The sequence below is a fragment of the Staurois parvus genome, unplaced genomic scaffold (genome assembly GCF_062004578.1).
Source record: "Staurois parvus isolate SC_StPar_1 unplaced genomic scaffold, SC_StPar_1.0 ptg000018l, whole genome shotgun sequence".
Classification (NCBI taxonomy): Eukaryota; Metazoa; Chordata; class Amphibia; order Anura; family Ranidae; genus Staurois; species Staurois parvus.
Genome location: NW_028317814.1, coordinates 7936877 through 7955209, shown reverse-complemented (window position 1 = coordinate 7955209; position 18333 = coordinate 7936877). Strand labels below are relative to the sequence as shown.

Here is an 18333-nt window from a genome sequence, read left to right as displayed (position 1 = left end):
TGTGACAAAGGACTCTTTGCTTTAGATCCCTCTTTCTGATGTGACACCTGCTGTTCCAGACTCTGCTAGGACTATCACAGGCATTTACCGCAGATAACGCTGATATAATGACTCGTTTTTCTGGTTTTAAGCAAATGCCTTTCTCTTTATTCTTTAAAATGAAAGAGAAGCCGTAATGTATAGTCAGTGAGTACAAACTTTAAAGTAGATGTAAACCCTAAAGCTGGCCATACATGGGCTTGTTTTCCGTCACTTTTCATCCACATGCTATCAAAAGTAATTGCCGGATACGAACGCCCACGATCTGTTTATCGTAAACAAGCAACATTTTTTAAAGTATATTATACTTGGGCTCATTTAGGTTCCATTCACACTTCACAAATCACCACAATTCTGCCCGATTCCAAAACGAGCGACAATTGAAGCACAACACATGGCATGCCTTTGGGTGTCATTATCCTTCAATAGCACCTCAAATGAGATGCAATTCTGCTGCGATTGCCATACGATCGCGTTGAAATCACGGCAAACCGGGCCTTTAAAAATTGCATGAAGCTTGTCATCCAAAAAGGCACAAGAGCTTCTTTTTAGCCCTTTCAGCCCTACACAACATGCAAAATTGCATGAGGTGCACTTTAAAGCAGGAGTCTCCAAACTGCAGCCCACAGGCCGAGTATGGACCTTTGCTTGCTTTTACCTGGCCCTTGGGGCACTTTTCCTTCCACTGATACAAAACACTATTCCTTCCATTTACATCAACAATGGGACGCTATTCTTCCAACTTACACCAATGATGGGGCGCTAGTCCTCCCACTGACATGAACCACTGGGATCTATTCCTCCCACTGACATGAACGATTGGTCGTTGTTCCTCTCGCTGACCCCAACGATGGGCCACTGTTCCTCCCACTGACCCCACTGACGGGGCACTGTTTCTCCTACTGACCCCAACAATGGGGCAATGTTCCTCCCACTGACCCCAACAATGGGGCACTGTTCCTTCCACTGACCCCAACGATGGGGCACTGTTTCTCCCCCTGACACCAATGACGGGGCACTGTTCCTCCCACTGACCCCAACAACAGGGCACTGTTCCTCCCACTGACCCCAACTACTGGGTACTTTTCCTCCCACTGACCCCAACAACGGGGCACTGTTCCTCCCACTGACCCCAACGATGGGGCACTGTTTCTCCCACTGACCCCAATGGCAGGGCACTGTTCCTCCCACTGACCCCAACGATGGGGCGCTGTTCCTCCCACTGACCCCAACTACTGGGTACTCTTCCTCCCACTGACCCCAACAACGGGGCACTGTACCTCCCACTGACCCCAATGACAGGGCACTGTTTCTCCCACTGACCCCAACAACAGGGCACTGTTCCTCTCACTGACCCCAGCGATGGGGCACTGTTCCTCCCACTGACCCCAATGATGGGGCACTGTTTCTCCCCCTGACACCAACGATGTGGCACTGTTCTTCCCACTGACCCCAGCGATGGGGCACGGTTTCTCCCACTGACCTCAATGGCAGGGCACTGTTCCTCTCACTGACCCCAATGGCAGTGCACTGTTCCTCTCACTGACCCCAACGACGGGGCACTGTTCCTCCCACTGACCCCAAGGACAGGGCACTGTTCCTCCCACTGACCCCAATGACGGGGCACTGTTCCTCCCACTGACCCCAATGACGGGGCACTGTTTCTCCCACTGACCCCAATGACGGGGCACTGTTCCTCCCACTGACCCCAACGACGGGGAACTGTTCATCGCACTGACCCCAATGACAGGGCACTGTTCCTCCCTCTGACCCCAGTGACGGGGCACTGTTCCTCCCACTGACACCAACAATGGGGCACTGTTCCTCCCGCTGACTCCAGTGACGGGGCACTGTTCCTCCCACTGACCCCAATGACAGGACACTGTTCCTCCCACTGACCGGGCACTGTTTCTCCTACTGACCCCAATGACGGGGCACTGTTTCTCCCACTGACCCCAACGATGGGGCACTGTTGCTCCCACTGACCCCAACGATTGGGCACTGTTCCTCCCACTGACACCAGCGATAGGGCACTGTATCTCCCACTGACACCAGTGACGGGCACTGTTCTTCCAACTGATACCAGAAATGGGGAAATAATTATCTCACTGACACCAATGATGGGGCACTGTTCCTCCCACTGACCACCTAGCCTAGGGTATTGTTTACTCCCAATGATGCCAGGGCATTTTCTACTCCCACTGGCCACAATCCGGCCCCCTGTAAAGTTTGAAGGGCAGTAAACTGGCCCTTTGTTTCAAAAGTTTGGAGACCCCTGCGTTAAAGGATGAGTTCACCTTTGGCGCATGTTACGCTGCTACCTTTCTTCTGACAGATAGTATGGGGAGAAGTTTCAGTGAACTACATCCCATATGGCAAGCAGATATTCTGACAAGTCAGAAGAGACCTGCATGGCATGAGCGATCTACTGATCGCTGGTGCAATGCTTTCCAGGCTCCTTTGGACAAAAATAATAAATGCACATTTTTTTAACCTGAAAAAAAAAATGTGCATTTATTATTTTTGTTCAAAAGGTGAACTTATCCTTTAAAAATCACGTAGCAGTGAATGCTTGTTCCCACTGCACTATATGTGACTGAGACCTTAGGCAAGGTTAGCACAAATGCAAATTGTAGTTGATGCGCTTTTCCAGCGTGTTTTTTTGCACACACGTTTTTGATGCGTTTTAATGCCTTTTACATTTGTGGATGTTAATGTTGCTAGAGGGAGGTGTCTGTTGTCATCCAGGAAAACACACAAAAAAAACGCACCAAAAACATTTACATGCATCTTTCATCATCATTATTATTATTATTATTATTATTATTAATATACAGATTTATATAGCGTCAACAGTTTGTGCAGCGCTTTACATTTTTCATTGGTTTTTGATGCAATTCCATTAAAGTCTATGACACCAAAAACGCATTGTACTGCATATAAACAAAATCCCTGCAACTTCCTAAAAAACACACCGGTGGAACGTGACACATAGGATCTAATGTTAAACGGACCGTAGTGTGTTTCTGCAAATCTGCAAATGTACTGAAAAATGCATTCGTGTAAACCTAGCCTTAAACTTGCATTTTCTGGCATTGCAGACATGTGATTTAGCCATGGTTTTTACTGCCCCCCAACTGCTCCTCCTAAGCTGCAAAGGCAATTGTACGGAGGTATACACATTATCCTCTCTTATGTTTGGTAGGCAGCAAATGAAGTGAATGGAGCAGTACCACAACCACATGCAATGCTTCAAGTTGCCGTGCAGTGGTGTGGGCTTTTAGGGGTTAAATTGGGTGGTGAGGAGGCAAAATAGCATCTCCACACCACCTGTGAAATGTACTCTGAAAAATTATCTATGGGGGAAAAACTGTCTACGGGGGATCACCCTTCAGAGGTCTACTGCAAGTATAAATGAACCCCTAAAATGTATGTATAACCAAAACTGTATCATTAAGGGCTCTTTCACACGAATGTTCTGATTGGGACAACTTGACGTTTTTCAGCCAGACCCAATCAGAACTTCCATTCTGCTCTATGGAGCGGCGGGTGTACACAGACATGTGTCTATTTACACCCTCCGACATCTGATCCGATCCACCAAAAAGGGATGGATGGGGATCCTATTCCCCTTCCGTCTGTCGGATCGGATGAAAATGGACATGTGGTCCATTTTCATCCGACCACTCATTGAGAAGAGCGAGCAGCTCTGTGTCTGCTCTGCAGCAGCGGAGCAGACACAAAGCTGTCATCAGTTTGCTCAGCGGAGAGATCCCCCCGGCTGAGCAAGCGTATGTGCTAAATCCGTGTGAAAGGACCCTTAGGGTCATTTCTTTTTCCTGGGATGCTACCGAAAGTCAGAGGAAATTACTCAAAATCTCTTGATTGACATCTGTACAACCAGCCTGTTTTTTTGCTCAATCAGTGTCACCGGCTATAACCGCCTGCTGTCAGAATACAATAGCTTAGACCCGCTGGTCTAACAAAAAAAAAACCCCATCATCTATGGCCTGTCTAACACACCGCTGCACAGTACTCCAATCAATTACTTTCCCAGAGCAGCATTGTCGACTGGAGTACTGTGGCGGGGAGGAGACCCACTGGAGACCCATTCAATGGAGGCCCAGACCATTGGGCTCTGTGTAAGAGCAGCAGTCAGGCTCTCCAGTGTGCTGCCAACATTTACTGTCTACATCATGGACACAATAAAGTCATATTCTTTACTTATTATGCAGCCTAACAAGGATTAAAACAAGACTTCTTTGGGTCTTTATCCTTTAAGGGGCTCAAGATTCACCTATTAAAGTGTTATTAAACCCACAACAGTAAAATCAATCTGTGTATACAGTAAAGCATGCTTGTTATACTCACTGTGGAACCTAAGGGGTTAGTCTTCCACATTATGTAAAAATGCTGTTTGATCCTGTCTTCTCTGATCCTCCTCTTCTTCCAGTGTCCCCAGTTCATCTGCTGATAGTACAGAGCTCTAGGAGTCACTCTGCACCAGGGGTTGACTGACCATTTGGAAACTCGGGTCAGTAGGGGGCCCCATGAGATGCCCCTGGTACCTTTTTCATAGGCTTTTTTGAGTTTGGGCAAGGACACAGGGACCCCAAATTTCAGCAAAATGGACTAGGCTGCTGCATCATTTTTTCACTTTGATTTTCGGGATGTCTTTGAATTCAGTCCTCTGTAGGTTGTTCATATTCATTCCATCAAAAGATGGGGCATCCTTACGTTCCTAACACATTGCCCAGTCCATATCAGTATAGATATCCAACATGAGATTTTTCCCTATTGAGGTCTGATGTGTTTTCAAAGTGTTCCTTTAATTTTTTTCAGAAGTGTATATGCCAAATGCGGTTGCTGTAACAAGATCCACACATGTACACACCTTTATATTTTCTTTTCTTTCTTTTTTTGGTTATGTCATTGTGTTATTTTGCACTATATTGTTCTGGATAGCCTGCTCCTGTGAGCGCTAGGTGTCCAGGTTCTACTTTTTTGTGTTTTTCTTGTATATGCAAAAATTGAAAATCAATAGATTGTAAGCTCCAAGGATCAGGCCCACCTATCCAGGGGCAGACTGACCATCTGGAAACTCGGACACTGCCCGAGGGCCCAGAGTCAGTAGGGGGCCCCATGAGATGCCCCTGGTACCTTTTTCATAGGCTTTTTTGAGTTTGGGCAAGGACACAGGGGCCCCATGATCCCCTATTGCCCAGGGGCCCCATGAGTTGTCAGTCCGCCCCTGCTCTGCACATTCTCAATTTAGTGTGTATTGCTTTTTTTTCTTTGGGAGGGTGCGTGTGATCAGCATGGAGCAAATCAGCACTGTCCAGACAGAGGGTCAGGGGTCATGCAGCCACATAGGACAGTCAGAGCAGAATGAAAACTCCTGCTACAAGCTTTACCTGTGCTCAGGTGGACACTGGTAGAAGTCACAAGACTGCTATATACTACTAATTAGAAAAGGTATTTAACAGTTTATATTTACTAAAATAATTGCATTTCCATGTTGTGTGCACTGTGGGAGACCAGATATAGTGAATGCAGGGTCCGGGGAGACCAGATATAGTGAATGCAGGGTCCGGGGAGACCAGATATAGTGAATGCAGGGTTCTGGGTTTAGTAACACTTTAACCAGGAGGGTTCTCTCTTTGGGGGGCCTGTGACAAATCCTGCTGCAGGGCCCAAACCCTCTATACTGTAGTTACACAACTAGCACCCTCACCCATTAGAGTACAATGGAAACGCAAAGGAAGAGGAGCAGTGACAAGCTTCAAATATCATATCCCTGTGCTTTTTTAAATGTTTATCCGTTGCCCAGCAACATCCAAAATTGACCATTATTATAATATCTAAAAGGTTAGATAAAAGAAAACCTTTTAGCATTGAAAAAAAACATTTTTTTCCCATTAGAAACACTAAAGTACTTTCCTTTTGATGGCAAATTGCTACTTTCTGAAGTTTCATGGCTTAAAATCTTTGTTTGTAATAGACATGTTCTACTTTGGGAAATAAGCGTTAAATAATATCCTTATTATGTAATTATCAGACAATACACTATGTAAAGTTAAGAAAGGTAGTGTATATCCAGCTCTTAAGGCTCATTCTTACACATACAGTACTTGTCAGATAATTAATGTTATTTCAAAATAGCCTTTAGAAAACAGCGACATATCGTATATTGAAAACATGTCATAATCTTCTGGTTCACAGATCATGATTAAATGAAATCAGTCATCTAAAAACTTGATTATAATCTTAAATTGTATCAGTCTGTATATGCAGTAAAGCATGCTTGTTATACTCACTGTGGAACCTAAGGGGTTAATCCTCTGCATTGTGTAAAAAGGCCATTCGATCCTGACTTTTCTGCTCCTCCTCTTGTTCAAATGTCCACGTCTTATCTCCTGATAAGACAGACTGAACTGTAGCCATTCTGCACATGCTCATTTTACTGTATATTGCTAGAGAGGTTTTTTTTCTTGCATGTGATCAGCACAGGGCCAATCAGCACTGTCCAGACAGATGTCAGGGGTTTTGCACCCTCCTAGAGCAGAAAGAAAACTCCTCCTAAAAGATTTAACCAGAGCTCTGCTGAACACTGATAGAAGTCACAAGACTTCTCTAACTGCTGATAAGAAAAGGTATTTAGCAGTTTATATTTACTAAAATAATTGCATTTCCATGTTCAGTGTACTGTGGGAGACCAGATATAGTGAATACAGGGTCCTGGGATTAGTTATACTTTAAAGTAAACCTGTATTTAAAAAAAAAAAACACCCATTGTACAGTAAGCATTCTCTGGTGTTCTTAAAGGCACAGCTCCTTTCATCTTTAGAATACTTTCACACATTCAGAAAGGGGGTGGCAAAAAGAGGTGGTTGAGCCATGGTTTTACCAATTATTCCCCTAAACCTCCCACCTAATGCCCAGGGCCAGGGGTGGGCAGGAAAGGCAGCTGCCCAGGAAGCAGTGGTAGGTAGGGCGCCTCTTCACTACACGCAATCCCCAGATAAGTAGCTACTAACCAGCAGTGCAGATTCATGTCTACTCTGACAGCTATTGATACCACACATTCTACAACCACCAAGTCTTAACCCCATCTGCCCACAGTGGTCACAGAAAACCCACCGGGCATTGGAAACTACCTTCTATTTGCTAGAAAGCAAGTGTAGTGAACACTCTTTGGCAACCAATGGCAGCCTGTGCAAAGGGGGGCTGAGAATGGGTATGGGGTGGTACACCGATTCTGCTGCATGCATTAGGAGCACAAGAGAGGGCACCATTCAGTAACCTCGCCCTGGGCTTTGCACAAACCTTCCCCGATACTGCTAATGCCTAATCATACAGCTGGTGGCAGCAGATTTATGGCAGCATTTGGAGTTGAAAGACAGCACCGCCGGTAAACTTGCCCGTTCAAGTCAAAGGGGCTGTACTCCAACCAGGGGTGGACTGACAACTCATGGGGCCCCCGGGCAATAGGGAATCATGGGGCCCCTGTGTCCTTGCCCAAACTCAAAAAAGCCCATTAAAAAGGTACCAGGGGCATCTCATGGGGCCTCCTACTGACCCCAGGCCCTCGGGCAGTGCCTGAGTTTCCAAATGGTCAGTCCGCCCCTGACCCCAACCACTTGCAGTTGCAGTGCATTAGTCCCATTGAAAATCAGCAACATAAAAGCAAGAAAAAAAAAGAATCAAAACCTGATCACCAGACAGTGGCAGCTGAGCTTCCCCCATGGATCACTTTTTAGAGAGTTAACAAGTGTGAACCTAATCTAACTTGATCCCTGCTGAAGCCTCTATAAAGATCCCGGCCAAGCAATAATCATACTCTGACAGTTAGTACTTGCACACTACTGGGGACACTACCTGCCATCTCATCCATGTAACAAAGCTGATGGCTGATAACTGACTGTTTAGGCACCAGTACTGTACTTTAGGGGGGCAGGTTATCTCTAACATGTAATATGATGAAGTGGGGCACACTCATTCAGTAGGGTCATTAACTCATTACTGCAGTAATGATCTAGGATGGGTGGATGAAGGTCAAGCTCCTCCATTCATAGACTGTTTTTTGTTCATAGAGGCTATAGTACGGCTTCTATAAATGGAGTGGGGGCAGCATAATCAGCTTGATAAACTCTTGATAAGTGCATATGACAGGTCCCTCAATGCTATTGACTCCTGTTGCTCCAAAGAATGATGGCGGTGGCGGTTGGGGGTTCAGAGGAGGAAGTTCTCACCTAAAGCAGGAGTCAGCATAACATGGAACACAGCAATGATGGTTAATAATGTCCCTTTCAGTTTATTTCTGAGTACACTCAAGCAAACCATAGATTATTCTTTTTTTTCCTGTAACCATGGGTGGAAAGAAAGAAAATCACTCAATTCCCCCATCAACACACTAGGGGCTTTATTACAGCTGGAGAGTGCAAAATAAGGCTCACTTCTGCACAGAAGCTTCTAACCTCAGCTTGTTCAATTAAGCTTTGGCAAGAAAACCTGGAAACTAATTGGTATCTATGCAGAAATGAGCCTGCACTCTCCAGCTTTAGTAAATAATCATCATGGTGATGGGTGAATCCCTCCCATGGAGCTATTGTGTTCTGCCAACAGGAAGCCTTCCCTGCCAGCAGAACGCAATGATTACTGCTGGCAGCTATAGCCGCTAGCAGTAATCACATGCAAAAAATTTAACAGGCTGATTGTATTGAAGTCGATTTCAGTATTGACTTCAGTACAACCAGCCTGCCCATAAATAGATTGAATTTTGACTGGAATTTTCTATACTGGCCAAGATTCAATCAATCTATGGCCGGTATAAGATGTTAAAGCGGAGCTCCACCTAAAAGGGGAAGTTCTGCTTTAAGGCCTCATCCCCTACTCCCTGTTACGGATTGGCACCTTTGGGGAGCAGGTACCCGTTTTTGACCCACTCCCACTTCTGCTGTGATTGCCTTGGTGATCTGAAGCAGAAGTTGTCCTTCCCTGTAGTCTTCTGTGACAACCTGACAGGTTAGAGAAGACTATAGGACCATTCACAAGGCACAGCACTACCCGCACATGTGCAGTGGGCACCCGGTTTTGAAGCTGCACGCTTGTCTCAGCTGGGTGACCACATTTAAGATGGCGGCGCCGGGGATCGAGGATGACTGGAGAAACTGGCTATAGTGAGGACGCTGCTGGATTGAGGACAGGTGAGCGTCTGTTTTTTTAAAAATCAGCAGCTACAGTTTTTTTAGCTGCTGACTTTTACTTTTTTTACATTTTGACTGGAGCTCTACTTTAAGTACTAGGGTCAGATGGGCTGTATTTGCATCTCAAGTCTTTATTGCTAATTTTGACTAGAATGTACCTTTAAAGAGATCTAATTATTATGAATTGAAGCCAGAATGAAATGTAGGAAACAGCTTCTTCCTGCTGCATTATTACAGCGCAACTGCTTCATCTTTCCCCATAAATATCTTCTAATTAAATGCATTTGTCATTTCTGCAACAATTAGATTTAAGTTACAGCCATCACATTATTCACATGACATACAAATCTTCTCCTTAACCATGCAGGAAATACAAATGCTCAAAGAAATGGTATGTAAAGATGAGTGCTAGAGAAGAGAAGCTAGCCTAATTGATTCAAGGGGTCTAAAGGTAGGCGTAGATGCTAAGTAATTGTCATCTGATGTAGACAGAAATGGTTGACTGGAAATGGACTATATTCATATTACAGGCAGACCAATTTTTGGGGTAGAATCAATGGGTTAGGATACATTTCTCATTCAATTGTCAGTGTTTTTCTTTAAGAGGGCCTGTAATGTATAATGTAAATAGATATTCCCCAAAGAAAAAGTCTATAGGACTTTTCAAGCAACATAAAACATGGATATAAAAAAATAGAATTTTATTAGTATAAATATAAAAACATTTCATCATCTAAAGACCCAAATCATTAAAATACACAAAAGCAGTGGCTGAATACATCTTACAAATTACTTTGCTATAAACAAGCATTTACCTGAATAACATCGTTTCATTCAGGGTTTTTTTTTTTTTTTGTGCTTAGCTGTGATTTGGCCACAGCTAATCACATGACATGTGCATGTGACCTGCTGTGACCATTCACAGCTAGTCACTAGTATACAATGGATGGCATGAATGAAGCCATCCATTGTATACAACTGTCATGTGACCTGCTGTGATTGGTCACAGCAGGTCACATGGTACCAGCAACGGGGGCCGATACTCAGATCTGTCATCGGCCGTGTCCGAGGTACACGGCCGGTGACAGATTGCGCCGCTGCGCGGCTCTGCAGGAGTGCAATCTGCACATGTGAGGGAGGACACCATATGGCGTCCACCTGGAACGCTGATGACATTTGCCGGCTGCCATTTGGCCATAGGGCGGGCGGCAAATGGTTAATCAAGATGGCCATGGCTAGAAATGCTAGGGGGATGTTTTTCAAAGTGATAGCTCAGCAAAATAAAACAAGGAGACATGAATGGAAGGGGGAGTTTGCTTTGAATATTAAAAATGAATTCCATAGTGTTTTTGGTTTGTGGTGATCAGATGCAGTGCATTTCCACTTTAATTGGGATACCATAAAACTCTCAGAACACGTGATGCTAGATCTGCTATTTAATGCTCACATTATATGACAGCTTTAGCATATCCTAATGCCATCATTTTGTTGCCTCCGATTTCTGTTGCATATAATAAGCGTCTTTGCTTCATTCTTCTAATTTGCCTTTGAAATAAGAATGGAAAATCTAGTCTGTTGCCATGAGCAAGAAATGCTTCCTTTTAAAATACTTTTGCAAGATCCTCAGCCCTTTACTGATCCTTTTAAAAGAAGTCAATACTGGAAATCTAGCTCCATACCTACAGTTAAGGACTGGATTTTAAAAATAGATGAAATACATGAAATGGAGAGGTCAATCGACATGTTGACTCTACACCCAGATTCCACAAAACATGGACACCATGATTCCTGTTTCAATTATCTGTGGAATATTCGGCTATCTTGAAGGGCTGAATATATAATTATAGCCAATTGTATCTATGTTACTACATTTTTTCCTTTTTTTTAGCCTTAAAGTGAAATTATGGCTGACTATATCTATGTTACTACGCCCTTTTATTTTTTAAATAATGATATGGCCCCCATTGGATGACCAACCACCCCCTGTTGTTTCCCCCCGTTTTTTTTTCCCCCATTCTTATGGAGCATCTATAGATTATTTTTTCATTTTTCTTTATCTTATATTTCTTAAGAACTCATTATTATGATTTCGGTTTTATCTGTATACACAAGATCCCATACTGGGAAACCTACTTTGCTGTATTCTAGTGTTAATAAAAAACTTTAGGAAATACTATTGTGATGTAACGATTTTGGTATAAATGCCTTGCGTTTTCAGGTGCCATTGAATGAATGACACCTGGACACGCAATTGCGCATTTTTCCACCCAACAAATGTGCCGCGATTGTGCAAACAAAATTGTGGGACACACGATGCCCAAAAAAGGCTCCAGAACAGTTTTTGTGAATTGCATGTCCCAAGTTTCTGTTTGTGTGATCGCAGCAAAAATGCCCCACATTTTCATGTGCCATTAAAATGAATGGCATCTGAACACGCGATTGTGCTTTTTCACAATTTCACAGCGTGTTTTCAAATTGCGGGCAGAATAGCGGGGTCAGACTGCCCATCGTTGGTGACGAAACGCGTAGGGCGTGGCCTGCTGGATGCTGACATCTGGGAACAGCTCTGGGTCTGTGAGCCGGAGATCCGCGGTGAACGGCGGTGTGCCTATGTACCCTTACCTGAGTCTATGCCTGTGATACTGGTGTCGGTGTAGACACCTTAAATTGTGAGTGTGATTCATACATTAAAGCGGTTAATGATTTTGGAACTTGCTGCACTATGATCTCTTTCTTTTGCCTTTGAATATGGTCCCAATGGTACAGAGATATATGATAAAAAGGTGATATATACCCCTGGAATCTACACTTATCTTTGAATGGTGGCCATTCATCCTATGGGATATCTTTTACCTGGAGAGCATTGCATCTAAGAACTGGATTGATATCTATTGCTCCCAGAGCATGAGTGTTTTTTGCTGGTCCATTTGCTGATCAGCATTGAGCTCTGGTGAGTGATCCAAATTTTCTTGGTGGTGGATTTAGCACGGTGTGGACATTACTTGATTTTGGAAGATATAATTTGTGGACATTTATTTTATTTATGAACGCTTTTTCTTTTTTATAGAATATATTTTTTCTGTGTTATACTTTTTTTATATTTAGCGCATTCCTTTTGTTTTATTTGTTTTTGATCAAAAAATTTGTGATTTTTTTGAAGTGGGAATTTGCTGCTTTGGACATTTTAGGGTGTGGCGCTTTTCTTAACAATACTTTGATATGTTATTGATTGTTTTTTATTGTTATAGCACTATTGTTATTGTTTAAAATTTGGTATCATAAATTTTCAGTGCTGGCAGCTTATAGGTTTTTGATTTGAGTGCAGTATTTTCCCTGGTTTATATAATTCCTTGTAGAATACATGAATGGTAAACTTATTCTAGGTTAGTGACCTGAAAAAAATGAAGGATCAGAGTAACAGCCAGGCAACTAGCACTTTCAGAAGGAGGGCAACAGTGGGCATCTCTATATTAGTTTTATATTTGCTTCTATCTGCTTATACATACTGCTGGCTAATGACATGCGAGTACTGTAGTTACACACTAATAAAGATTTGCCCTAGATCTCTCCTACTGACAGATCACAGATGATGTATCGCCATATTAAAGATTCATTCATGTCTAATAGTTATCACCCTGCCACATTAAAAGCAATAACATGAAAAGAGTAATGAGCAGGAAATAATATCTCAGTGCCTTTCCATGGGAGTCATACCTATTTGATTTTATAAAGATCTACAATGAGCAACCACTCAAAAGACGCCCAAACAGCCATTAACATGCTAGTAGTTGATTAGTGAAGGAAGCAATGAAAAAAAGGCAAAAAACTTGAAGATCAAAAGACTTTCTACAGTCAGTCAACAAAAATCCACTAAAAATGGTGTCAAATAGCAAAATCTGTTGTTTTTTGATGTTTATGACTCATAAACAGTAACTAGTTTAACTCTGTAGTATATTCCAGGTAGAATGTATTGTGGTTTTGAAATCCCATGCACACTGCACGTTTTTAACGTGGCTGTTAGGGGCATCTGGCGAGTTTTTTTTTTCCTTCCTCTAAACACCCTTGCATATTATTCCATGTGTCTGTGCACACATTTAGAGGGGTTTAGAGGCAGGGGACGTTTGGAGAAAGAAAAAAAACCCATAGCCAGTGTGTTCAGGAACAACAGGGTTTTGGCAGAAAAAAGCGGTTGATGTGTGTAAACGCATTTAAACTAGTTTTAATGCTAGGCACATTTAGCACTTGTGCATTAATTCATTTTAATGGCCAAAATAAATTATTATTCTGGACAGCAAAATTAATTAACACCCAAGCGCTTGATGTGCCTAAACGTGTTACACGCATTTACAAGCGCCAAGCATTTTTTCTGCCAAAACACTGCTGCCAGAAGAAATGGCATTTAGGAGAGATTAGCAGAATGTCCGATGTGCATAAGACCTCAAAGCGGTTGTAAAGGCTCAAGGATTTTTACCTTCATGCATTCTATACATGAAGGTAAAAAACTTTCTCTGTGCAGCATTCTTCCTACCCCCCCCTAATACTCACCTAAGCCCCCTCTCGATTCAACAGTGTGCACTGAAGTCTCAGCTATCCCTCTCCTCATTGGCTGAGACCCGCTTCTGTCAATCACAACGAAAACACAGCAAACTCTATACTCCTGCACTTGGGGATGGACTCAACAAAGGCTATGGTAACAATTCAGATGTCCTGGAAAATGCACTTCTTGCTGCCCTCAACGTACCGGGGTAGTCCAAAGTCACTGTATACAAAGAAAACAAATGGCTTAACAGCGGTGTCCAATCCACACTGCATATAAGTCCATATATAAGTCCATAAATGGAACCCTGGACTTCCCACAGGCTAATGCGTTTCGAGGACTCAGCCTCTTCCACAGAGCCAACCAGCCTGGCTCTGAGGAAGAGGCTGAGTCCTGGAAACGCATTAGCCTGTGGGAAGTCCAGGGTTCCATTTATGGACTTATATGCAGTGTGGGTTGGACACCGCTGTTTAGTGTGATGTGCCTTTGTCCTGTATGTCAATTGTGAGTATGATACTTACTTTTTATCCTTTTAATAAATATTTTTTATGATAATGTACTAGGCCGGAGCACCCTCTGTTTGTTTTCTTTGTATCTGCTGTCAATCACAGCCAGTGAGCCAATGAGAAGAGAGAGGGGTGGGGCTAAGCCACGGCCCTGTGTGTGAATGGATACACGGAGCAGCAGCCGGGGATTGAGCATGCTCGGGTGCCCCCATAGCAAGCTGCTTGCTGTGGGGGCACCTGACAGGAGGGAGGGGCCAGGAGTGACGGCGAGGGAACCGAAAAGAAGAAGATCTGGACTGCTCTGTGCAAAACCACTGCACACAGCAGGTAAGTATGACATGTTTGTTATTTTTTTTTAAAAAGTAAGCCTTTAGAATCACTTTAAGCTGAGAGTACGGGTCTCTCCATGTTGTAACCTAAGACTTTTGGGCTTCTTATCCCTGGTTTGGCCATTCAGTATATTTTAACCCTCCTCTCAGATCATAAGCTCTAACGATCAGGGACCTCTGAATCCTCCTGTATTCATTTGTATTGTAATTGTACTGTCTGCCCTTATGTTGTAAAGCACTGTGTAAACTGTTGGCGCTATATAAATCCTGTATAATAATAAAATAACTTTGCCCTGTTAATGTTAAAGTGGATCTAAAGCATTACAGTGTTTAATTCTTGTTCCTCGGGATCCCCCCAGCCCCCCCCCCCCCTATGTTTACCTGAGCAAAATCTGATCCAGCAATGTGCATGAGAGCAACGGCTCTCTCTGCTGTCTCCCTTCTCACTGGGCATATTAATAGAAACAGGAGCCATTGGCTTCCACTGTTGTCAATCAAATGTTGCAAGGAGAGAGTTGAGGGCCAAGCTACCCCCTCTGTGGTAATAGACACAGAGAAGGCGGCTCGGAAGCAAGTTCGCACAGGTGCCCCCATGGAAAGCAGCTTTCCATGGGGGCACTTGCCAAAAAGGAAGAGCCTGGAGCAACAGTGGGGGACTCCATAAGAGGAAGATTGGGGCTGCTCTGTGCAAATTTACTGAACAGAGTAGGTAAGTATGACATATTTGTTACGTTAATTTTTTTTTTAAATGAAGGTTTGTCACTTTGAATTCTAAATATGGAAATATATATTCAGATATCCTTTTAATATAGTTTCACAATAAAAATCTGTTAAGAGCCCAATAACCACAATGGTCAGAAGCTAAATAAAAATTGTTAAGCCTGTCATGCATAATAAGACTTATACAGGTGGGGTTTTTTTTGTTTTTATTCTAGTGTTTTGAACATGTACAGTACATGCATGTTTTTTAAGTGTTTTGCAAGCATGTGTGCACATGTATGGAGAAGGAGAGCACAGGAGAACAATTGTTCAGGCATGAATGTGAAAATGCTTGAGTCGCACATTTACAGCCACTTCTATTGAAGTTTATGTGGCCAAACACGTGAAAAAGCTCTACAAAAGCCTCATGTACAGTCATGGCCGAAATTGTTGGCACCCTTGATATTTTTCCTGAAAATCAAGTATTTCACACAAAAAAGGTATTGCATTAACACATGTTTTGCTATACACATGTTTATTCCCTTTGTATGTATTGGAACAAATATAAAACAGAGGCAGAAAAGCAAATATGACATAATGTCACACAAAACCCCAAAAATGGGCTGGACAAAAGTATTGGCACCCTTAACTTAATATTTGGTTGCACACCCTTTGGAAAACATAACTGAAATCAGTCGCTTCCTATAACCATCAATAAGCTTCTGACACCTCTCACCCGGAATTTTGGACCACTCTTCCTTTGCAAACAGCTCCAGGTCTCTCTTATTGGAAGGACACCTTTTCCCAACAGCAATTTTAAGATCTCTCCACAGGTGTTCAATGGGATTTAGATCTGGGCTCATTGCTGGCCACTTCAGAACTCTCCAGCGCTTCTTTGCCATCCATTTCTGAGTGCTTTTTGACGTATGTTTGGGGTCATTGTCCTGCTGGAAGACCCAGGATCTTGGACGCAAACCCAGCTTTCTGACACTGGGCCCTACAGTGCGACCCAAAATCCTTTGGTAATCCTCAGATTTCATGATGCCTTGCACACAGTCAAGGCACCCAGTGCCAGAGGCAGCAAAACAACCCCAAAACATCATTGAACCTCCACCATATTTTACCGTAGGTACTGTGTTTTGTTCTTTGTAGGCCTCATTCCGTTTTCGGTAAACAGTAGAATGATGTGCTTTACCGAAAAGCTCTATCTTGGTCTCATCTGTCCACAAGACGTTTTCCCAGAAGGCTTTTGGCTTACTCAAGTACATTTTGGCAAACTGTAGTCTTGCTTTTTTATGTCTCTGTGTCAGCAGTGGGGTCCTCCTGGGTCTCCTGCCATAGCGTTTCATTTCATTTAAATGTCGACGGATAGTTCGCGCTGACACTGATGCTCCCTGAGCCTGCAGGACAGCTTGAATGTCTTTGGAACATGTTTGGGGCTGCTTATCCACCATCCGGACTATTCTGCGTTGCAATCTTTCATCAATTTTCCTCATCCGTCCACGACCAGGGAGATTAGCTACAGTGCCATGGGTTGCAAACTTCTTGATAATGTTGCGCACTGTGGACAAAGGCAAATCTAGTTCTCTGGAGATGGACTTGTAACCTTGAGATTGTTGATATTTTGCCACAATTTTGGTTCTCAGGTCCTCAGACAGTTCTCGTCTCCTCTTTCTGTTGTCCATGCTTAGTGTGGCACAGACAGACACACAATGCAAAGGTTAAGTGAACGTCTCTCCTTTTTATCTGCTTTCAGGTGTGATTTCTATATTGCCCACACCTGTTACTTGCCCCAGGTGAGTTTACAGGAGCATCACATGCTTGTAACATTCTTATTTATCCGCAGTTGTGAAAGGGTGCCAATACTTTTGTCCAGCCCATTTTTGGAGGTTTGTGTGACATTATGTCGAATTTGCTTTCTTTCCTCCCTTTTTTTGTTTTGTCCCAATACACACAAAGGGAATAAACATGTGTATAGCAAAACATGTGTTAATGCAATACGTTTCGTGAGAAATACATGATTTCCTGGAGAAATATCAAGGGTGCCAACAATTTCGGCCATGACTGTATTTCAAGCTTCAAGCTTTGAGGGAATGAGCCCAGAGATGTGAACAGACTGTATTGAAAAGAATGGGATTTTTATTGCTGAGCATTGTAGGCTTAGGTGCCATAACATGTACAAAATATCTCAGGTGTGAATGGGGCCATGTCATTGCTATTAGATGACTGATGTAGTACAGCAGTACAGGCAACAAACCAATTTTTAGAAACCACTGATAGACATGAATAGTAAAAAAAAGTAGAAGACAAAAAGGTGCCCTTGCATTAGAAAGAAAGAAAAACCTTTTTCTCTTCTACATTGTTCCCATTTACTATTCCTGGAAATCTCTCTATGCAAGAATACTTATTTCACAGCATCCTGTGCATAGTGATCTCCTATAGGGAGAAGAGAAGAGAAAGAGAAGAGAAGAGAAGAGAAGAGAAAATAACAAACATGTTATACTTACCTACTGTGTCCAGTGGTTTTGCACAGACCAGCCTGGAGCCTCCTTTTCTCGGGTCCCCCGCAGGCTCTCCTGACCCCTCCCTCCTGTCAGCAAGCAGCTTTCTATGGGGGCATCCACTGCTCCATGTGCCCCTCCCCCCCTCCCTCTCTCTCCTCATTGACTGAATGGCTGTGATTGACAGCAGCAGGAGCCAATGGCTCCCCCTTGTTGTCTCAGCCAATGAGGAGGTAGAGACCCAGAACAGCCTAGGCTGTCGTGCACATTGCTGGATCTTGATGATGCTCAGGTAAGTGTTGAGGGGGCTGGGGGCACTGCTGCACACAGAAGGTTTTTTACCATCATGCATAGAATGCATGAAGGTAAAAAAACCTTGAGCCTTTACAACCACTTTAAAAAAAAACTGTTGTGCAAATGTCTCAGCATTTACACAGCCACTGCAAATAATTCTTGTAATGTGTCTAAAATTTTTATTTCCTATAATCATCCTCCCCACCTAGTGGCCATAATGCA

The 18333-nt window shown here is 43.3% G+C and overlaps 1 protein-coding gene across 2 annotated transcripts in view; it reads right to left on the bottom strand.

The window, feature by feature from the left end:
* The window catches only part of ELFN1 (extracellular leucine rich repeat and fibronectin type III domain containing 1), an 809922-nt gene that overhangs the window by 284889 nt on the left and 506700 nt on the right, over nucleotides 1-18333 (bottom strand). The gene's annotated exons all lie outside the window — the stretch shown is intronic.